This window comes from Capra hircus, chromosome 8 (genome assembly GCF_001704415.2).
Source record: "Capra hircus breed San Clemente chromosome 8, ASM170441v1, whole genome shotgun sequence".
Lineage (NCBI taxonomy): Eukaryota > Metazoa > Chordata > Mammalia > Artiodactyla > Bovidae > Capra > Capra hircus.
The window spans coordinates 41,456,296-41,480,167 of record NC_030815.1 but is presented as its reverse complement, the minus strand read 5'-3'; positions in this window follow the sequence as shown (position 1 = coordinate 41,480,167).

Sequence of the window (23,872 nt, the reverse complement as noted above, 5' to 3'; positions counted from 1 at the left end):
CTTCCCAATCAAGCTCTTCACAGAGTTTAATATGGGAGTTCTTAGCCCTCTGGCAGTCTGCTAGGCTTCTGAACTCCTCAGCATTATGTTTTTAAATGCGCAGGATTTAAAATGAAAGGATTATAAACCAAGCCAATTATACTGAAATGCAATCATAAGACTATAAAGGAAATGTGAGATACACTAATGCATGTGCTTCTTTAATAATGCAATAAATTAGATCCGGGGGAGCCTCCTGTACATTGTATTTCTGAAATAGCAATTAGCAAAAACGGTCATTTCAGGGACTTCTCTGCTGGTCCAGTGGTTAAGACTTCACCTGCCAATGCAGGGGGTGCTGGTTTGACTCCTGGTGGGGCAGCTAAGATTCCACATGCCTCACGGACAAAAAACCAAAACAAAAAACAGAAACAATATTGTAATAAGTTCAGTAAGACTTTTAAAATGGTCCACATTAAAAAAAAAAGTTGATTTAAAAATAATATTTCAAAGTATCTGCAACACCTGTATGTGATGTTTGTGGTGATTATTTTTGATAAAATAGATTCATCTTAGTTAGTGGTGGTTAGTTACTAAGTCGTGTATGACTCTCGTGACCCCATAGACTATAGCCTGCCAGGCTCCTCTATCCATGGGATTTTCCAAGCAAGAATGTTCGAGTGGGTTGCCATTTCCTTCTTCAGGAGATCTTCCCGACCCAGGGATTAAACCCAGGTCTCTTGCATTGCAGGTGATCTTCTGCATTATAGGAAGATTCTTTATCAACTGAGTCACCACATTTCAAAGTATCTGCAACAACTGTAAAGTGATATTTGTGGTGATTATTTTTGATAAAACAGATTTTTAGTTTAGAGGCAGAACCTAATGAAAATAAAGTATATTTGATTTTGCTCTCTTTCTCTATTTCACTTCATGGACTGCTGGAATTCTAAAGACCTCTCAGAGACTGGAAGACCCCAGGTTAACAATCCTTGTTCAATGACTCTCTAACCAGTCAATCACACATAGCGCCAACTGAAGAAAGCAAAGCTTCACTCAGTCTAGCCAGGTTCCAGTCGAAGCAGGAGTGAGTTCCTGACAACCCTTCCTTTCCTGGCCCTCCTTTCTGCTCATGCCTCTGAAGCACTGCAATTTCTATACCACATTCTCTTCCCGATGTCTCTCCTCTCCTCTTTGGCAGCTAAAGCCAAAGCCGCTTCCTGGCCTCCTTGGCTCCTCTTTTTCTTTCTTTATCCAAAATCAAGATGAGTCTCACTCAGTCCCAGAATCAATGCTCGTTTGTCCTTTGCTTTTTCTTCCCTTTCTTCCCACCTCCAGAGATGGAGGAGGAAGAGGGAAGGTGTAGTAATTGATGAAAGCCTGCAAAGTCCAACTGTTAGAGTAACAGAAAACAGGCAACTTTCAAGTCTCAAAGTTGTTCTTCCCTCATCCTGTTAGTCTCCGTCTCCCATTCTACTTTACTTTCTTCACTTTGCTTATCCTTATCTAAGTCATCTGTATACTTATTTTATTGTTGTCCGTTTCCCACACTTAAACTCGACCTACAAAAGGGCAGAGACTTGTCTGTTTCATCGCAGTGTCCCTAGTGCCGAGAACAACAGGGCTGAGTATAGAGTAGATGCTCAAATAATACTCATTAGAGGGATGAGCCAAGCTGGAATGGATTGGGAATGTAAGTAATTCCTGGATTTCACTTTTTCAGTCTTTTTTTCTACCACTCTATTTTACTGATGTGAAAAGAACAAAAATACCCTGGGTAAGTTTCGCAGAGGGTGACAAGTCCAACAGAGAATCTAAGTTTTGGTTTGGTAATTACAGGTAACACACTCTGTATACATATCTTACTTTTATGTAATGCAAATGCACTTTAGCCTTTTTATTTAGGTTAGAGAATACTTGACAAAAATAAATATTTTCTCCTCTTTTGAATTTGAAAAAAAAGTAGCCTTATGTTTCATCTCTCTGCAAAAGCCTTCATCTCTGTGCAAAAGTCATAAGTGAATCTGTATTAAATATGATATCAAACATAATAACTGTAGACACGGTGGGGTAAAGGGGTGGGATGAATTGGGAGATCGGGATTGACATACATACACTACCATGTGTAAAATAGACAGCTAGTGGGAACATGCACAGCACAGGGAGCTCAGCCCAGCGCTCTGTGATGACCTGGAAGGGTGGGACAGGGCAAGAGGGAGGGGATACATGTATACACATACCTGATTCACTTCACTGTACAGCAGAAACTAACACAATATTTTAAAGCAACTATGTCCCATAAAACATATATATATATATATATACACACACACATATATACATACACACACACACAACATAAGCAGATCCTTTACCGACTGAGCCACCAGGGAAAGCCCACTTAGCTGTATCAGTTTAGTTCAGTTCAGTTGCTCAGTCATGTCTGACTCTGTGACCCCATGGGCTGCAGCACAGCAGGCTTCCCTGTCCATCACCATCTCCCAGAGCTTACTCAAACTCATGTCCATTGAGTCGGTGATGCCATCCAACCACCTCATCCTCTGTCATCCCCTTCTCCTCCCACCTTCAATCTTGCCCAGCATCAGGGTCCTTTCCAATGAGTCAGTTCTTCACATCAGGTAGCCAAAGTATTGGAGTTTCAGCTTCAACATCAGTCCTTACAATGAATATTCAGGACTGATTTCCTTTAGGATTGACTGGTTGTACATCCCTGTGGTCCAAGGGACTCTCAAGAGTCTTCTCCAACACCACAGTTCAAAAGTATCAATTCTGCGGTGCTCAGCTTTCTTTATAGTCCAATTCTCACATCCATACATGACAACTGGAAAAACCATAGCCTTGACTAGACAGACCTTTGTTGGTAATGTCTCTGCTTTTTAATATGCTGTTGAGGTTGGTCAGAGCTTTTCTTCCAAGGAAAAAGCATCTTTTAATTTCATGGCTGCAGTCACCATCTGCAGTGATTTTGGAGCCCCCCAGAATAAAGTCTGTCACTGTTTCCATTGTTTCCCTATCTATTTGCCATGAAGTGATGGGACCAGATGCCATGATCTTAGTTTTCTGGATGTTGAGCCAACTTTTTCACTCTCCTCTTTCACTTTCATCAAGAGGCTCTTTAGTTCTTCTTTGATTTTTGCCATTATGGTGGTGTCATTTGTGTATCTGAGGTTATTGATATTTCTCCCAGCAATCTTGATTCCAGCTTGTGCTTCATCCAGCCTAGAATTTCACATGATGTACTCTGCATAGAAGTTAAATAAGCAGGGTGACAATATACAGCCTTGACGTACTCGTTTTCCTATTTGGAACCAGTCTGTTGTTCCATGTCCAGTTCTAACTGTTGCTTATTGACCTGCATACAGATTTCTCAGGAGGTAGGTAAAGTGGTCTGGTGTTCCCATCTCTTGAAGAATTTTCCAGTTTGTTGTGATCCACACAAAGGCTTTAACATAGTCAATAAAGCAAAAGTAGATGTTTTTTTCTGAACTCTTTTGCTTTTTCAATGATCCAACGGATGTTGGCAATTTGATCTCTGGTTCCTCTGCCTTTTCTAAAAGCAGCTTGAACATCTGGAAGTTCACAGTTCATGTACGGTTGAAGCCTGGCTTGGAGAATTTTGAGCATTACTTTGCTAGCATGTGAGATGAGTGCAATTGTACAGTGATTTGAACATTCTTTGGCATGGCCTTTCTTTGGGATTGGAATGAAAACACCTTTTCCCGTCCTGTGGCCACTTCTGAGTTTTCCAAATTTGCTGGCATACTGAGTGCAGCACTTTCACAGCATCATCTTTTAGGATTTGAAATAACTTAACTGGAATTCCATCACCTCAACCAGCTTTGCTTGTAGTGATGCTTCCTAAGGCCCACTTGACTTTGCATTCCAGGATGTCTAACTCTAGGTGAATGATCACACCATTGTGGTTATCTGGGTCATGAAGATCTTTTTTTGTATAGCTTTTCTGTATATTCTTGCCACCTCTTAATAGCTTCTGCTTCTGTTAGGTCCATATCATTTCAATCCTTTATTATGCTCATCTTTGCATGAAGTGTTCCCTTGGTGTTTGTAATTTTCTTGAAGAGATCTCTAGTCTTTCCCATTCTATTGTTTTCCTCTATTATTGCTAAATAAATTTAAGTTGGAATACATTTTATACAATCTCTTAACAGTACAAATGAAAGTTGGTACTTTTATTGTTAATAATTTCATTCCCTTGTAAATCGTCTTACTTCAGCATTATGCACAAGATGGGTAAGGACAGGTCATCATTTTACCTTTGTGCCTTTTGGCCTAGGCAAATCAAGGTTTAGGTACTGAGATACTGAACTGCTGCTGGTGGGACTCTTGTAACCTCATGAGTAACATGGCTAACAAAAGAATGCAAGTGGGAAATATATATTATTTTAATTTTCTAAGAAGGGAGAAAATAAATTCTGCAAGCTACAGAGTGGGGAGCTAAGTCTCAGTTCCAAAGAGACAGGCAGCCTGGAGAAGCTGTAAGACACCCTGGTGCCAGTGGGTGGAGCCAGTGAGCAGCGTCCAACCAAGGACGAGTGGCGGATAGGTAACTTCATTTCCCTCTTCCTGCAGCAAGCTACACTGACCCACACACCGCAACCACACGAGTCCTCTGCAAGATGTCTAAGGACCTCACTAACAGTATGCTTTGGCAAGTGGAGAGATGTGGGCTAAGCACAAATCAGGTGAGTTTGGAGCATTTAAAAAATTATTGACCATTCTCATATCCTACGAAATTGTTAAGATTCACTATCCTATCCTTTCTACAACTAACCAACTTCTAGATTCACACCGAATCACATATAACATTGTTTTTTTCAAATGAGTTAATAACAATTAGAGGGTTGATTTATGCAATTTTAGCCTACATTAGGAAATAAAACGGAGAAGGCAATGGCAACCTACTCCAGTACTCTTGCCTGGAAAATCCCATGGACGGAGGAGCCTGGCAGGCGGCAGTCCATGGGGTTGCGAAGAGTCGGACATGACTGAGTGACTTCACTTTCCCTTTTCACTTCCCTGCATTGGAGAAGGCAATGGCACCCCACTCCAGTGTTCTTGCCTGGAGAATCCCGGGGACAGGGGAGCCTGGTGGGCTGCCGTCTATGGGGTCGCACAGAGTCAGACACGACTAAAGCAACTTAGTAGCAGCAGTAGCAGCAGGAAATAAAAACAAAAATAAACAAATAGGACCTAATTAAACTTAAAAGCTTTTATACAGCAAAGAAAATCATAAACAGAACGAAAAGATAACCTACAGAATTGGAGAAAATACACGCAAATGATGTAATCCACAAAAGATTAATTTCCAAAATAAACAAAGAGCTCATATAATTCAAATATCAAAAAATTCAAACAACCCAATCAAAAAATGAGCAGAAGATCTAACATATATTTCTCCAAAGAAGATATACACATGGCCAAGAGGCACGTGAAAAAATGCTCAGCACTACTAATTATCAGAGAAATGCAAATCAAAACTACAACGAGGTATCACCTCACTCCAGTCAGCATGGCCATCACCAAAAAGGCTACAAATAATAAATGCCGAGACTGTGTGGAGAAAAGGGAACCCTCCTATACTATTGGTAGGAATGTACACTGGTACAGCCACTATGGAGGACAGTATGGTGGTTCATTAAAAAAAACAACCAACAATAGAGTTATCATATGATCCTGCAATCCCACCCCTGGGCATATATTTGGAGAAAACTATAATTAGGCTACATTAAATGAAGAAGTATAATGTCTAGAATAAGACAGATAAAGGGCGTATTCTTCTCTGAGTTAGTACACCTAGAAGGTTGTACTCAGTTTGGAGTATCACATTTATAAGTGGATACAGACAAATAGGAAAGCTGCCGGCAGAGTGACAAGGATGCTGATGACTTGGGATGTGTGTATGAAATCTGTACCAAAGGCCAAGGCTCTTTCAACGTGAGGAGGAGGAGGAGGAGCACGGGCGGAGGTATAAAGGATGTTGCTCACATCTGGAGGGAAACAAGTGAAACGCTGGATAGGGTGGCCAGTATGTGCAGGCACCGCTCCAGGACTGATAAGCCCAAGTGAAAGACCTGGACTTAGGTTCAGCAGACAGAGGGACATTCAGGTAGGGCAAGATGCTCAAAGATGACGGGATGTCATTAGGAGGGAGTAAGTTCTCATTCACCAGAAGTATTCAGGAAAGCAGCACATCTCAAGGATTTGGGAAGAAGGCTCAAGTATTAGAGGAGAGGTTGACAAGGGCAAGGTTCACCATATGCTAGTCCAGGGATGGCTAGTGGTCTACTGCAAAACTTTACAAAATGCCTGGAAAGATACAGGCAACATGGTTCACAAACCTTCAATCTATTCAACGTAGAGGACTACCATTTGTTCTATTTTTTACCTCTTACTTTATAAGGTGAAATGCCATTCCTTGAATGAAATCATGGTAATGATGGGGCTATGTTTTTAAACATACCTTACCCAGCAAAATTAAAAGTCTGGTAAGCCTCTTTTGAAATCTCTAAACTGTCATGAAACATAATAAAAATTGAAATGAAAAACAAGGGCTACTTATTTTTTTTAATTGCAACATTCATATGAAGTTTAGCTGATTCATTAGAATATATGCTTTTCAGAGGGGGTGAGTAAAAACATAGAAAAAATTATAAATAAGACATTTAAAAATATGAATTTTAGTGAGCTCTTAGGACTCACTGAGAAATCACACAATCCAGCCTAATTGTTCAAGGAGCCAGGAGCAGCAAAGGGCTACTTATATTAGTGACCTTTGAAGATTCCTTCCAACCCTGAGATGCTACGTATGATTCTAGAAACAAAGTATTCTGCATCCTTAAGGGAATGAGATTTTCTTATACTTGATTTCTATCCCCAGGGAGCCTAGAATGGTTTTAGTGCATGTCAGTCCTGCCCCCTTGCCCATCTATTTTAGGCTCATCACTTCCTGGGTTTTCTTCACACTTTTACTGTGTAAGCTTGTACCTTTAAACACTCACAGTGTAGATTTTGCATATTTTCTGATTTAATGAAAAGGCAGTCATAGCAAACCTGTCCTTTGTGTTGGTCCTCTTTGGCTCAACATTAAAAAAAAAAATTGATCCCAACTACCTTACGTAGCTTTTATTTTGTGGCCAAATACGGCCAAAGTATAGTACAATTTATTAATTTCACTTTGATGGACACCATTTCAGTTTTTTTTTTTTTGCTATTTTTTGAATATGCTTCTCTGAACATTCTTGCCCATGTCCCCTCATGCAGAATAAAGACGAATTGATGTAAATTGAGTATTTTATATGACATACAACTTTTGTAAAAATCAAATATTCTTGCTACACAATCACAGATTCAAGTTATTACTCCTAGGAGGAACACATGATGAAAAAACTTACAAACTCTTAACAAAGTCAGAAACAAACATCCCAATGTATGAGGGACATTATTTGAAGTATGAAGAGGTCATTTATCAGATTTATTACTTTTCCCTGATTAATGTATCTGCCTGAATTGAGCCTCTTCAGTTCTGTCGGTTTTTTTAAAACTTCATTTGGAAAAAACAATTACACATGTACAAAAATACACAAAACATAAATATGCAGCTTAATGAATTAGTGTAGAGCGACCATCTGAGTAATTACCATTCAGGTCAAGAAATAGAACATCTCTAGCACCCTAAAAGTCCCCACGAGTCCCTCCTGATCCCACGCCCCCATGTTCATGCTCTTCACTTCTTATTTTTCTTCCCTTTTACCACATAAGCTTGCATCCCTCAACACTGCATCTTAGTTTTGTTTTTGTTTTTTACCATTTTTGACTTCTGTAAAAATGAAATCATAGGGAATTGTTATGGACTGTATGCTTGTGTCCTTCCAAGTTCCTGTGCTGAAACTCAACCCCACAGCAGTACGGTAATCAGAGGTGGGGCCTTTGGGAGGTGATTCAGAAGAGGTCATAAGGGTGGAGTCCTCAAGAGTGATACTGGGCCCTTCCCTGGTGGTCCAGGGGCTAAGACTCTGCAGTCCTAATGCAGGGGGCCCAGGTCTGATCCCTGATCAAGGAGCTAGATTCCACCATACCGCAACTGAAGATCTTGTGTGTTGCAACTAAGACCTAGCACAGCCAAATAAATAAATAAAAATAAATATATTTTTTTAATCCCTAAAAAAAAAAAAAAAAAAGGTGACATCAGTGTCCTGGTGGAGTCAGGAGAGAGTTTGCTTCCACTCCACTCTGCTCTCTGCCCCGTGAGAAGACAATGAACAGCAGCCCGGAAGAGAGCTCTCACCAGAGCCCATCTGTATGGCCCCCAACCTTGCACTTCAGCCTCCAGACCTGGGAGAAGTAAATGTCCGTTGTTTCCATGACACCTGTCTGTGGTACTTTGTTAGAACAGCCTGAAGGGACTAAGCCAGAACTCACTTTGTGGTTATGTCCCTTTGTCCAACATTAAGGAAAGAAAGAAGATGTGCTCTTATTGTTCATAGCTGTTGTCCACTCACTTTTCTTGCTGTATGGAATGCAATAAAAATTCCACTCTCAGTTTTCCTTTGGTCGTTTTTTTCCTGGTCTTTTGTTATGAATAGTGCTGCTCTGGATATTCTTCTACATGTCTCTTGATGCTTATGCAGACCTTTTCTAGGAATAAAATTGCTAGATCAAGATGTACGTCTTAAGCCATGCTAGATGGTGCCAAGCTATTTCCCAATGTGAAAATACAAATGTGTACTTCCTCCAACAAGGCGTATGAGACCTCATTGTTCCATGTTCTTACCAACATTTGACGTTATCAAACTTTTAGCGGGGGCTACTCTCTAGGGGTGGTACACGGGTTTCTCATTGTGGTGGCTTCTCTTGTTGCAGAGCACGGGCTCTCGGCGTGCAGGCTTAGCTGCCCCACAGCTTGTGGAATCTTCCCAGAGTGGGGATCGAACCCATGTCCCCTACATTGGCAGGCAGATTCCCAACCACTGGACCACCAGAGAAGTCTTGCCTTTCACATTTAGATCTTCAGTCCCTTAGAGCTGATTTTTGTGTATGGTTTGAAGTAGGAATCAAGACCCTTTCCATTCTCCTTCCTGCTCTCTTGCCTTCCCTCTTTTTTCACTTAAGGATATTCAACTGTTTATTTATATTCACCATTTATTTAAAAAGACATCTTTCCCTATTACTCTACAATGGTTCTTTAGTTAAAAAGTGATCTTAATGTAAAAATCTGTGTCAGGGTTTTTTCTTTAAATTTTATTGATGGAGAGCGGATTTATAATGTGTTAATTTCTGCAGAATAGCAAAGTGGTTCAGTTACATATATACTTTCATATTTTTCCATTATGGTTTGTCACAGGATACGGAATATAGTTCCCTGTGCTATCCAGCAGGACCTTGCCGCTTATCCACTTCATGTACACTAGTTTGTATCTGCTAACCCCAAACTCCCAGTCCTTCCCTCCTTTCCCCATCGCAATCGCAGGTCTGTTCTATATGCCTGTGAGTCTGTTTCTGTTTGTAGACAAGTTCATTTGTACCATGTTTTAGATTCCACATTATATAAGTGATATGGTGCCTGCCTTTCCCTTTCTGACTTACATTGCTTAGTACGATGACCTCTAGGTCCATCCATGTTGCTGCAAGTGGCATTATTTCATTCTTTGTAAAGGCTGAGTGATAGTCCATTGGATATATGTCCCACAGTTTCCTTATTCATTCCCCTGCTGATGGACATCTAGACTGCTTCCATGTGTTGGCTATTGTGAGAAGTGCTGGTATAAACACAGGGGCGCATGTATCTTTCTGAATTTTAATTTTGTCTGGGTATGTGCCCAGTAGTGGGATTGCTGAATCATACGGCAACTCAATTTTTGGTTTTTGAGGAACCTCCATACTCCATGCTGTTTTCCATAATGGCTGCACCAACTCACATCTGTCTGTTTGGTATTTGTATGTGTGTGTGTGTGTATGTGTGCGCGGAACTGTCTACTTGTCCTTCCTTGCCCCCACACATGGCTGTCTCCAGCACAATAACTGGTCTTGACATATGATGGAGAAAGTTCTCTGTCCTCTTCTTCAGCAGTGCCCTAGCTATTCTTTGCCATTTGCTTTTGTACTGAATCTTCAGTGACAAAGACACAGATCTATTTAGTCTTATTTCTTTCCTCCCTCTTACCACTGTTTGCTCTTTTCATTCAAACCTATTTTATAGCAACATCTTGCTTATGTAATTCTTGTCTCCTCCTTTAGGTTCAGAAAATTTGAATTATAAAAAAAATTATCCTCTCATATTTCTTTCTCAGTAAAAAACAGCATTTCTACTTATTTAATAGAATGGGAAAAGAGATTACAGACAGACTCTCCTTATTGTCTTTATAGCTCATTTATAAATGAACTCAGTGGATCAAACTAACTTTATATTTCACGTGAAATTTAAACAAGAAGACATAATCCTGAGTGCCTGTGTTCCGTCACCCTTATCCCACCTATGCCAGCCTCTTTGTTGGTCTCAGGCACCCCTTTCTTTCTTCCCAACCCCTCCTTGGTAATGTTTGCTCTCATTTATGTGCAAAATCTATCTTACAGATGTTCTTTCCATTTTAACTGCTAAGCCCTTTAACATCTGCTCACTCTTGTGTATTACTTGGACAAGACCTCGCCATGCATCATCAACCACCTGCTCTAGAGCTGCCACAGAAGAACTGAATTTGAAAAATTTAAGTAGAAAATAAACTGCTCAATGATTAATGAAAGTCTCATAGCATTTCAGGAAATGGATGTCAGAATCACCCAAATGCCTGCAACCAAAGTTTATGGCAAGAGTGCTTGTGAACAGAAGTAACTAAACTCAATTTTTTATTAAAAGTCTTTTGATTTAAACTGCATTTGATGGCTGGTAATCAGAGACCTGATCTGAGAGGCTTCAGCAAATGAGAGGTATATTCTTTGACATAAGAAAAGATCCAGAGGTAGGCAGCCCAAGGCTAGTATGGCAACTCACTGCCACCACGAATCCAGGCATCTCCTTCTTTTGCCTCCCTACCTGGGGTTGCGGCTGCCTTCCCAAGGATGGGAAGATGGCTGCCAGAGGGTGACTGCTCTTTGTGTAGTTTAGCAAAGCCTGAATGAAGTGAACAGGTTACTGTAAGAGCCAGAATGAAGGGGTTTTGCCTTTGAGAAGTGAGGAGAAGAGAGGAATGAAGGAAATTTCCCCAAATAGGGCAGAATTTGGAAGTCAATGGAGATCACAAATGTTTGCTCACATTTGTATATAGGTCTCTGGACTGGTGGCTCGGGTGGTAAAGAATCTGTCTGCAATACAGGAGACCTGGGTGTGATCCCTGAGTCGGGATGATACCCGGGAGGTGGGCGTGACAACCTACTCCAGTATTCTTTCCATGGATTCCATGGCGGGCTATACTCCATGGGGTCACAGAGGGTCAGACATGACTAACTGAGAGACTGACACTTCCACTGGACTAACTGGAGGTCAAAACATTTAATTTGTGTTTTAAAACTGTTCCTCAGGGAAGCTGTGAACCAGCCATCTGCCAGAGTACCTACATCACTTCACTAAGCAGCCAGTGCCCACATGCTCCCTCTTCTCAATTTTCTATCAAGCCCAGTTTTAGGCATTAGACTAAAATCCGTATCACTGATAGAACCCATAACTCTCCCAATGATATTTCTATTTAAACACTCATCAAAGGCATCCAAAGTTGATCACTGTAATTGTTTTATATTTTTTCCAATTTGGGATTAAAACAGTATATCATGGCTTTATTTTATATTTATTTGATTATTGGTAAGCTTGGATGTTTTTCATGTTTATTGGTCATTTCTGTTTCTGTTGAGAATTTTTGCTCGTATCTTTTGCATGTTCACAAATTGGAGTGTTAAGCGGTTTTATTCTTAACTTACACAGTTTCCTTATACAGTCGGGTTATTAGCCCATTGTCTATATTTATTACGAACTAATCTTCCAGTTGGGCTTCCCTGGCAGCTCAGCGGTAAAGAATCTGCCTGCCAATGCAGGAGATGCAAGTTCAGTCCCTGGGTTGGAAAGATCCTCTGGAGAAGGAAATGGCAACCCACTCCAGTCTTCTTGCCTAGAGAACTCCATAGACAGAGAAGCCCGGCAGGCTACAGTCCATGGGGTCACAAAAGAGTCAGATACAACTTAGCGACTAAAACAACACATAACAATCTTCTAATTCCCTGCTTCATTCCTCAGCTATATCTGCCCTATTATTTACTCCATCTATTATATTCTCTTTAAAATATCATAGTTTTCATCTGGTTCTTTTCTGATTTTTTGTTTCGTATATCTATCACCCCTTATCATACGCATTTCTTGTGTTCATTTAAAATTCTTGTTCCAGCGATACTGCTTTGGATGGAGTCAAAAGTGCCTGTCTGCATGAGTTCAGATAACTTCGAAGAAAGGAAAGGACAAGCCCCATGGTGGAGCCTGGGCACCACAGAACCACAGCTGATCTCTGTCACTGGCTGCTATGGCAACACCTGTGGTCAGAAAGGCATCTTTAAAAACTGAGAGAAGCAGCATTTTGGGGAGGGCATCTCTTCACTACATTATGTTGTAAGCAGTGGCTCTGGGGTGGAGGCGGGGGAGGAGAGGAGTGAATCCTTCAAGACCGCCCTGACCTGTTCTCGTTTCCTTCAATACCTTCCTCTGCAAGGCTTTGGGGCCTGCATCCATGTCACACCGACAGCGGAAATCTGAAGGGTCGGTCAGTGATTTCTCCAAGTTACTCAGAGGAGAGGAGCGGCAGGTTAAAAGGCTTTCCCCCAACTTCTCACTGTGGCCTCAGGCCACCCTCTGGCTTCAGCCACACGGTTTTTCCCACAAAATCAGGCAACCTTGAGAATTCTCAGGGGCAGCTCACATTTTTTATCTCTAGTTTTGCCACTAGTTTCTAGAATCCATGGTTCTTCTTGGTTACTTGGAGAGTTACTCCAGGGTGGACTCTGGAGGATGGAACCAGCAACCTCAGTGGTTGGTCATCGTATGGCTTTCCTAGGGCTGCTGTAACAAAGACCACAAACACGGTGGCTTAAGACAACAGAAATATATTCTCTCACAGTCCTAGAGGCGGGAAACCAAGAATCAAGCTGTTGGCAGGATTGGTCCCTGCTGAAAGATCTGAGTGAGAACCCATTCACTGTCTCTCTCCTAGCTTCTGGTGACTCTGGGCCATTCTTGGCACATACTGGCTTGTAGTACAGCAGGCTCCTCTGTCCATGGGATTCTCCAGGCAAGAATACTGGAGTGGATGGCCATGTCCCACTCCAGGGCATCTTCCCAACCCAGGGATCAAAGCTGCATCTCTTACAAGTCCTGCGTACACTTCAATAATTTTTTTTTTCATTTTTAAAAAGCCCCCTTTCCCAAATAAGGTCGCATTCACTGATGTCCAGGACCACCATTCAGCCCACTATGGCCATCGTGGCAGGAGATACAACCTCCAAGGACAACTGGTTCAGCTACATCTATTTTTAGGAACGCATCCAAACAGGGCATTGGTGCTATTCTGGTATCACCTGTCCCTCTTATGAAACATGCCTTCTTTAGCCCAGAGGTCAAGTTCTTCCAGGATCCACCAAAAGGTCCCTCTTTCTTTCTCAAGTCTTTGGGAGGTCAGAAGGATTCTTGTTAAGGAGACACTTCTCAGTCTGACTTGGAGGAAAGCCACGCCTGTGTCCCAGGCCCTTTGATCTTCTCCAGTCTCTGACAATCTTAACAGAAACTTAACAGACATGCCTGGAGAGGCCAGACTCTAAAAATCTATAAGCCATTAACCATAGCTATATTAAACAAATAAGAATCCATTCCCACCCATGCCTTCAAAGCATGCCAGGCTCTAGAAGGGGCTAGAAGAGTGACAGTCTGCAGCCAGGCCCGTCATCCATGGAGGCGCTGGTGGGGAATAGCCTGTGGGTCACTCTTCACAAACTGTCCGACCCTCAGAAGACTCTCCAGCTTCACCTGAGGAGACTATTGAGCAGGAATGGAGACGGCCATTCCTTCACCTGGAGACAGAACGGAAGGCTGGGAAGGACTGCACAGGGAATCAGCAATGGCCAAGCTCCTGAAATCAGTGGGCTTTGAAAAGCCTGAGTTTTGCTTTCCTAAATGACTCCTGGTTGCATGATGCCTATTGATGTTCCTGAGCTTCCGCGGCTGGTAACTGATGAGCCTTTTATCGCACTCCATGACTGAAGGGCACACAACTGTGAGAGCAGCTCATTTCATTTTTTTCGATTTATACAAAAGATGTTGTGCCCCGAGCCCTCTAGGCACCCATCTCAATACATAAATATGCCAATTAAGCTAAATGGAAATCCTGCAGGTTAAAAGTGCCTCATAAAAGAAGGAGGCTTTTTCCAGAGCCAGAAAGTTGATCCATAGAGGAAATACCAGATCAACAAAAGTGGGTTTGTGCCAAACCCTGAAGATTAAAAAAAAAATAAAAAGAATTCTGCAATCCAAAAATGAAGAAAAACCATTTTCCCCCCTCAAAGCCAATTGAGGGGGGAAATACCTTGAAGGTACCTTGAAGCTGTGAATTCAAGATTCTAAGCAACTGTTATTACTGAGTTTTTATTTATTGCATTTTCCTGGCGAGGGTTGGTAGTGCTGGGGGGCAGGTGACAGGTTGGAGACCAATGCTAGGACCAAACAGATACCAAGAATGTCTCAGGTATCCCTCCAAAATGCCATAGTGATGGGTATGGGCAAACCAGGGTCAGATATGTTGATGGTTTTGTTACCCAAAGAGTGGCTCATTGAACTGATGCCCAGCAGTACAAACAGCAGCGCCAACAGGGAGCTTGTGGTTTATTTTTTTGCACCATGCTGTGCGGCATGTGGAATCTTAGTTTCCCAACCAAGGATCGAACACACGCCCTCTATACTGTAGGCACATCTTAAATTAACCACTGGACCACCTGGAAAGTCCCCGGGAAATTTGCTAAAAGTAGAGACTCTAGGGCCCCACCCAGATTAATTTGGGCAGAAAGGATTTTTTTTTTTTTTAAACCTAATGCTCTTAGTAAAGATAAGCAGGGTTAAAAATACTGTGTAATCCTTGCAAGTTTTCTCCCAGCAGTAGTACCAAAAAAGCATATAATGGCACAGACTAAACAATGTCAATATCATCCAACACATTTAATCAAACCACAAGCATCTTCACTCTCTCAGTTGCTCTCTCAGCCCCCAATAAATACTCAGTGAGTATTTATCAATCTTACACTTGACAAAACCCACTGCGGTTGGATTGCTGCCTCCTCTGATTTCTTTTCCTGCCACACTTCATAAAGAGGCCTCAGCACTACTTGTATTTTCTTAAGACCTTGCTCTATTTCTCTGTCATCTGTCTGTATCCCCTACTGCTTCACAGAAACAAGTCTTGAAAACCCCCTGCATCTGTTTGCCAAATACAAGACAGTGACTCTTGAATGTCCATCAGGAGGCAGTACTCTCAGAAAACGCCTTCTATTTTTGACTTCCATGACGGTGCCTTTTACTGCTCTCTTATCCCCATGACTTCTCTCTCCCTCAGCTGCCCACCTTTCCTCTGTTTATCTACTCCAGGACACAGACTTTTCAGTTTTCCACTGCAGACTGATAACAGCTACAAATTTTGAGCTGATGTGATATGGGGCGGGTACAATGTTGGACATTTAATTGACATTCTTACTTAAACCCACAATATAACATTAAGTACTCATTCCCTTCTTAAAGTTAAGAAACTCAAGAATCAAAGGAGTTCAATCACAAGGTCTCAGAGCTGGCTGATAGGGCATCTCCTGCATCTACAATATGGCCATCAGGAGTCTGTCATCCTCTGGAGGAATCCAGAGTAATGGGTGTGGGAAGGGCTGACTGAGACTTCAGGAGACCAGGAGTCCCGTATGGACGGAGTGCTGCGCAGAGAAGGCTGCAGGGTGCCCATGCCACAGGTGGAGTCCACAAGGAGTCACTGTCGGAGCTGCCAAGCGGACGAAGAAACCTGAGCAGAGGGGTGGCTTCACCGCTGCGAGCACTGAGACTGAGAAGGGAAGAGTCAGCAGCACCACCTGGGCAGAAACTCGGGTCCAGACACAAAGTCCTAACTGTATTATCTACAAGCCTTGTGGTCCAAACACTTTCAAGCAGGTGTTATCACTTTGGTTCAGTCCAGTGGGCAACACCATGGGTCTTTTCCACACCCCATGCTGTCTACAGACAAAATAGGTAGAATCACGTTGACTTAAGGGCCCAGACTTTGGTTATTAGAGGGGCATGGATGTCAAGCTGGACTCTATCCACACGTGCTATGTGGCTTTGTGCAAGTACCATCTCCCTCGGAGCCTGTTTTTTCATCTGTAAATGGGGATAATAAGGATGCCTACTCACTCAACTGACACACTGTCCAAAGAGATCATGCAAGCAAAGCTCCCAGGACCATAGAAAGCCTCCCTAAAATGATTGAGAGGTCGGAGGCTGGGGAGGGAGGCGAGGCTGACAAGGGGTGGGGCAGGAAGAGAACACACCTTGAACTGGGTAACTGAAGCATTTAACCGTAGTTTTCTCAAGGGATTTTCCTGGAGAAGCATTTGTTGGGAAAACGTGTGAGGTAACAGATTCTGTCTTTACAGCACAGAAAGGCAAGATGAGGAAAATGAATGGAGACTGTGGGGAAGCAGATTTCAGCTGATTACAAGTAATAGCTTTCTAACAATAAACATTGTCAAACCATTCTTGACAATGAAGGACTGAGTTTCCCAACACTGGGATTCAACAAGCCAAGAAGGGTAGCTGTGAAAAGGCCTTCAGGGGAATGAGTGACTGAACTGAAGTTGTTTCACTCCTGCCCATTTTCCTAGCCTTTCTGTCTGAGAGGTCCTCAAGGTTCAGGTGGAGAAGGCGATGGCACCCGACTCCAGTACTCTTGCCTGGAAAATCCCATGGGCGGAGGAGCCTGGTGGGCTGCAGTCCATGGTGTCGCTGAGGGTCGGGCACGACTGAGCGACTTCACTTCCACTTTCCACTTTCATGCACTGGAGAAAGAAATGGCAACCCACCCCAGTGTTCTTGCCTGGAGAATCCCAGGGACGGGGGAGCCTGGTGGGCTGCCATCTATGGGGTCACACAGAGTCAGACACGACTGGAGCGACTTAGCAGCAGCAGCAGCAAGGTTCAGGCGTCTTCCTCCTCCTTCTCTTTACTTTCATTCACTCCTACCTACCACTCTGCCACTTCTCTCTGAGGTCTCGCTTCTGAACTCCAGACAGGTGTCTCCTGTTACTAGCCTGCACTTGGACGACACCAATTCCCCAAGTCCCAAGCGGAACTGGTCCTTCTCAATCAGTGAGCAAGGACTCAAAGGCATTTCACAGGCCTGTCACTTTCAAAGGATTTCCCTGCTGGGCTTCGAGGGAACAGCGAGAGGCGGTACTGTCAGTAGAGGGAGATGTCAGCTAAGAAAAGACTCTCAGAGGCCCTGTCAGTATGATTTTCAAGCCTTTTTTTTTTTCCTTAACTCAAAAAAAGCTTTTAAAATTGCCTAGTTTTTGAACTCTGAAAAAAATGAATGTTGTTTTATAACTTCTGACATGGTATTTTCTATAGTTGGGAGGGTTCTCTCTGCTAGTTTGCCTTATGCGAGTGAAGCAATAGTTGCATCTGGTTCTTAATGCAAGCAAGCCTCACCATGGCACATGCTTATTTAGGACTACCTTCCCCCTGCCACCCACAGCATAGAGACGCTACCCCATGAAGTCCAAGTCAGTGTACCTAGTCCAAGCAAGGCACACGCCACAGGCCAGAGCTCCAGGTCTGGCAAGATGCTCACTTTGGTTATGAGTGTCCCTGCCTCTCACTGTCACAAGCAGCCCCTCAGAGAGCAATCCAGTCCAGCGTGTGTGTGTGTGTGTGTGTGTGTGCGTGGTCAGCCCGGCTCTTGGCTCTGTATTTCCCCATCCTTGTATTTCTCTGTTTTTCTACACAACTATAATTTCTACTACTATATCATATATAATTTATCCCTGGAAAATTTGTAAAAAGCCAGGGTGGATGGATAGATAAGTGGATGGAGGAGTAGACAGATGAACAGGCAGGAAGACAGGCACTCTGTAACTGCCACCTGGGCAAAGGGGTACTGATAAATCCCTACTGTCTCCACGGATTCAGTTACAGTTCCCCTCTCTTCTCTTCTCCCTCTAGTTCACCTTCTCTTTGCTCTCAGTCTCCTCTCATGCTCTCTGTGACCCATCCCCACCACTCTCCTCACCTCTGAGCCTGGATAGGGTCTGGGGAAATGAAGACTCAGCATGATTCGAACTTCCCAGGAGAAAAGCCCCCTCAAGTGTGTTCCCGAAATGCCAGGCCAGTGTTCATCTTCTCGGCAGCGTTCCCCTTCGTGTTCCATTCTCTCGTCCACCCTGGTCTTCATTTTGGAGTGCTCGCCCTCTGCCTTGCATCTGGCCCATTTTCACCTGAGGCTTTTGGGGACAACTGTAGCCAGACGGATGAGTTACAGAGGGAGGGGAATCTTGAGAACAGAACTGTTGGAGAAGGAACAGTTCTGAATGCTGGCTCCTGGTGAGAAGGATGCCCTGCTGGGAGCTCCCGCAGTCCTCGAATAAAGTAACGATGCCTCAGACACAGGCGTGTACTCAGACTCGTCACACCTTAGGGATGTCCTCAACCCTCACACCTTCCCATACATTGACCGCTCACCCCCAGGGTCAGGGGATAATCAGTCTTTTCAACAGTTCAGCTCCCATTAGGACAGTGGCTTCATACAAGGGGAGTTCATGGGAAACAAAGCCCACTGAATGTGTTCAGCAGTGGAGCCTCATCATGCTCTAAGAAAGAGACTTTTCATTTGGTAAACATGTACTGAACACCTACTGTATGCAAAGGATCCCAGTAGGCCAATGGAGAAAGGGTAGGGTGTAGAAACACAAAAATGTGTTCAACTCAGCTCTCCAGGACTCTGGGGAAAAGGACCACAAAGAAAATATTTATTCACGATTGGCCCATCAAAGTGACCAGATTGGCAAATCACGCTTTTGCTCAGCATTCATCAAGCTGAATTCTCTCACAATTTATATGGACGGAGTGTGCATTTCAGCCTCTGAGACATCAGTAATTATGAGCACCAACCCTCTAGGACATGCAATTATCACCAATTAAGTCCAGTTCTGAGTCATCGACAGCTAGGAAAATACTGATTCCCAAACCACTGGAAGAGAGAACAGGTTGGTAAAGACTTTACGGGGAACAAGGACAGAAGCCGAAAACTGAGAGTATCAGTGGAGATGAGATTCAGGCAAATGCTTCCAAGAATGGGTAAGAGAAGCTAGACTGGGAAGCCTAAAATATACTACTATTTTCTTTTGGGTTCATCTGTAGTTGTGTTATTTTAATACAAAGTTACGTATTATGCGGGCTTCCCCAGGTGGTGTCAGTGGTAAAGAATCCACCTGCAAATGCAAGAGACAGGGGTTTGATCCCTGAGTCCAGAAGATCCCCTGGAGAAGAGGACAGCTACCCATTCCAGTACTCTTGCTTGGAAAATTCAAAGGACAGAGGAGCCTGGTGGGCTACATACCACAGGGTCGCAGGGTCAGACATGGCTGAGTGACTGAGCACATATATATTATGTATGCGACAAATAAAGGAACAAGAATCTACTTGGGCCAAACAGCTGCCTAACAGTCCTCCATGCTGACACTTTGTTACAGGAGCTCAGTTTGGCTTGACCCTCCTCCCATGATGCCTATCTTAAGTTGGCAATGTTTTCATCTCAGCCTCTCTGGGTTTTGGTGCTGGTAATGCTCATTCTTTTGTGCTTAGCTCTGTGGTCTGCTTTTGAGATTCCCTTTTGTAAAAACCTGGCTATTTCCTCCCCATTTGTGAGCTCAGGAGGAAAATACTTCAGTTTTTTTCTCCCCTTAGAGCCATCATCACTCCCTAACATACATGATAACAGTGTACATGAAAGTGTTTTATCCCCAGTAAAGCGATGGACAACATCAATAGATGTGATTCGAAGTAGCTGCTCTACATGTCTCAGGTTGATTTTCAGTCACAATTCCTGTTACCAGATTAAATCTGAGATAAACTGCCCTCCTTGCTTCCGTGGTGACAGAGCCATCCAGGCACAATGCTATTGTGACAGCTGGGAATCATCTGAAAATGAACTTCGCTTGGAATGTCAGATGGTAATGTAAAAAACACTGGGTTCTGTTTTTGTTGTTTAATATTAGGTTTGATTCACATTCAAGAGGCACACACCCCCTGCCTGGAGAGGGGCTCAGATATGCAGCTGGTGGTGGGACATCAAACTGGAAGCACAGGGACCTGGTCACACAATAAACCTTAATGGATGCATTGAAGGGATGGCCAGCCAAGAGGGAGGTATTTGCGATTCCAGGCCAGTCTTGACGGGGAACAGCTGGTGATCGTCGTAGCTGACTGACTTCAGAGGGAGCTGGCCAAGGACCCCCTTGGGTGTACTGGCAGGAGGGCGAAGCCTTCACAGAAGTGCTGGAAGGGATCGGTGATGGCAAGGTTCCATGACAGTCCTGGGAACTTGGACAAGATTCTTAGGCACAAATGTCATATTTCCTCTTTGTTCTCTCAAGCACCTTTCACCTCCTCATGGGTCCACCCCATTCAATGGATGCTCCCAGACACAGGAGATCTCAATTTAGACTCAATTTATTATGCCTACTACTTCATACAAAACTGCTTTCCTAAAAAATGTTTATCACAAACTTCGTGGCTGTTTTGTAGTTGTGAAGCTGCAAAAATCCACTTTTCTGCCTGTGGCCACACTCCTGGCTTTGTAGATGGATAACCCTATTTTGGCTAAAGCACCACTTGTGCCAAAAGGTGAGGGAGGGAAGAATGGGTGCTCCTGGCTCCCTGTCTACAGGATCAAGTCCAAAGTCACCACAGCACACACCTGGGGAGGAGCCACTGAACACTTGCAGAGAGCAATTAACCTCTTCGTTGTCTACTTTCTTCCCCATCCTCGTAGATAAGCTCACGTATTCAACCAGCTTTTGTAGAACAGCATGACTTAAAATGGCACCTCTCTTCTCCATAGGCAGAATTCACATTTGAGCAAGGCCCTACACCTCACTTCGACGGCCAGGGTGTGGGGTTAAGTGCAGTCGCACAGGTTCCTGTGCTGAGTGTGGTTTAATGCTCTGGAATCACTGTCCTGAGATCTTTAATATTTTTATCTTTGAATCTGTGTTTTGTTAGTGCAGTGTGCTGGGACTTCAGTGACGCTTGAGGCTGGGGGACAGTTCACGGGGACAGGATTCTGCCTTCCCTCTGCCTCTCTAGGATACAGCCACGAAGCCCCAGGTTCTGCCGGGCCTCCCCCTCCTTGTCCCTGCCCCTAGGACTACAGTAGCAACAGGTGGGGGTGGCCTGAGTTCTGTTACACTCTGTACCCATGGGGGTTCCTGTCAAGCCACAGGCAGAACTGGAATCAGGCAAGTGTCCAGCTGTTTCTTGGGTGGGGAAGAGCAATGCTACTTCCTGCCCAGGGACTGAGGTTGGTGGCAAATCCCAGGGGTCCTCTCACCCATTCTCCATCTCGGCACTGGGAAGCTGCAGGCTTGGGAGTCACCTGTCCACCACGGTTTGGAACAAGAGGCTCACGAAAGAGGAGCCTGACTCATTTACCCAGCCTGGGTCTCTGCATCTTCTTTCTGCACTGGGTGGTACAAATTATGTAGCCTGCTCTGACTGTGGCTCTCTGATGTGTTTCTTTAAATGTAGTGGAAAAGTCAAGTCATAATAAAATGTGACATTAATATTACTTCCAAGGGTGCTGAGTGCAAGACACTAACAATTTAATAAGTTTGGGCTTCTGCACTGACCTATGTTAATGTGTGATTTCACGCTATTTTGCATGGCAAGGGAAGTTCCCCAGAATTTATTTGATTGCTAGATCAATGTGAAAATGCATTATCTGTCTGCCTTGAGCATGGCCAACCGTTGACCTCTCCAATTAAGTAGACTTGAGAATGAAAATTCAGTTACAATGAACAAACGTTTCTTGAACACTTTCTATGAGCCAGGCCCTATGCCAGGCCCTGTGGGGAATATGCAGATTTGTGAGATCTGTTCCTATCTTTGGAGTGCTTGCAAGCAAGTGGGAAGAGGGAAAGATACGTGTGTGGATGACTACGGTGCAATACACCATGTTACCTTGAAAGTGTACAGGGAATGGGATTAGCAGAGCAGCTGGGCTACTTCTAGGCAGCCCTGCATAAGCAGATGACAGTGGCTCCTTGCCGCATGTCCAGTATACTTCTTGGGAAACAGAACCCTATTTTTTTTTTTTACAGAGTTTATCCATCTAGTCAAGGCGATGGTTTTTCCCGTGGTCATGTATGGATGTGAGAGTTGGACTGTGAAGAAGGCTGAGCGCCGAAGAATTATGCTTTTGAACTGTGGTGTTGGAGAAGACTCTTGAGAGTCCCTTGGACTGCAAGGAGATCCAAGCAGTCCATTCTGAAGGAGATCAGCCCTGGGATTTCTTTGGAAGGAATGATGCTAAAGCTGAAACTCCAGTACTTTGGCCACCTCATGTGAAGAGTTGACTCATTGGAAAAGACTCTGATGCTGGGAGGGATTGGGGGCAGGAGGAGAAGGGGACGACCAACGATGAGATGGCTGGATGGCATCACTGACTCAATGGACGTGAGTCTGAGCGAACTCCGGGAGTTGATGATGGATAGGAGGCCTGGCGTACTGCGATTCATGGGGTCGCAGAGTCGGACACGACTAAGCAACTGAACTGAACTGATCTCTTGGGAAAGATGAGTCTATCTCCAGCTCAGTGTTAAATCTGACCAGCTCAGCTCCTCTGCAGTGATCTTATGTCTCCTGGCAGTGACTGGGTTGGAGGTGAGCATGTGACTCAGGTCTGGCCATTGAAACAGGAAGACAAGTCTGTGGGCTGCTTCTGGAAAGGTTTTCTTGCAGTGCAGAGAGCTTTGTGGTTCTGCACAGACTCTAGAGTGGGTTGAACTCTGGAGTAGACTGCCTGGTTGATGATCCTGGAACTATCACTCACTAACTGTGTCATTTGGAAAGTTACTTAACCGTTCTGCCTCCATTTCCTCATCCGTTCAGCAGGGTTAATAACAATACATACCTAATAGGAGTGCTGTTAAGGATCAAAATTAATGTCTGTAAAGAGCCTAGAACATAGTAAGTGCTACATAAATGTTAACTACCATTATCACCAAGAGGAGACACCAGAGGTGACAGCCTCTTCTTAAGACTCCAGATACTGGTGTGTGTAGATGTGGCTCCTGTTATTTCCACGGTCACCTTGTGCCTCTAAGGGGAGTCTGACCTATGAGGGAGGATGGCAGAGCCAAAGGAGGGAAGAACCTCAGTCCTTGAGGAAATCTCCGAGCTACTCAGTCCCCAATCCTGGAGACCACTCTACCTCAGGACTTCTTGTTCAGTGATATGATAAAGTTACTGGTTATCTTCAGTCAGGGTCTTGTGTTACTGGCAGTCAAATGCACAATTTAACCTCTACACCTATACATCCTGGAGCTCCTTAGCCTGTGCAACATCCAAGTCCCGCAGTGGTCTGGCTAGATGTGGGCTACCTCAGAGCAGCTCCTGACATCAGCCCCTGACCAACCTGCTGACTCCCGAGGGCTCTGGATTTGTCTGTTTTTTTTTTTTTTTTTTCAATGTTCCAGATGTGATGCAAAACCTAAGATTCAACTACTGCACAGGGACCAATATGTTACCAGGTCATGAAAAAGTGGTGTGGGACATGCAGGAGGTGACGGACAACCGGAGGGTCGG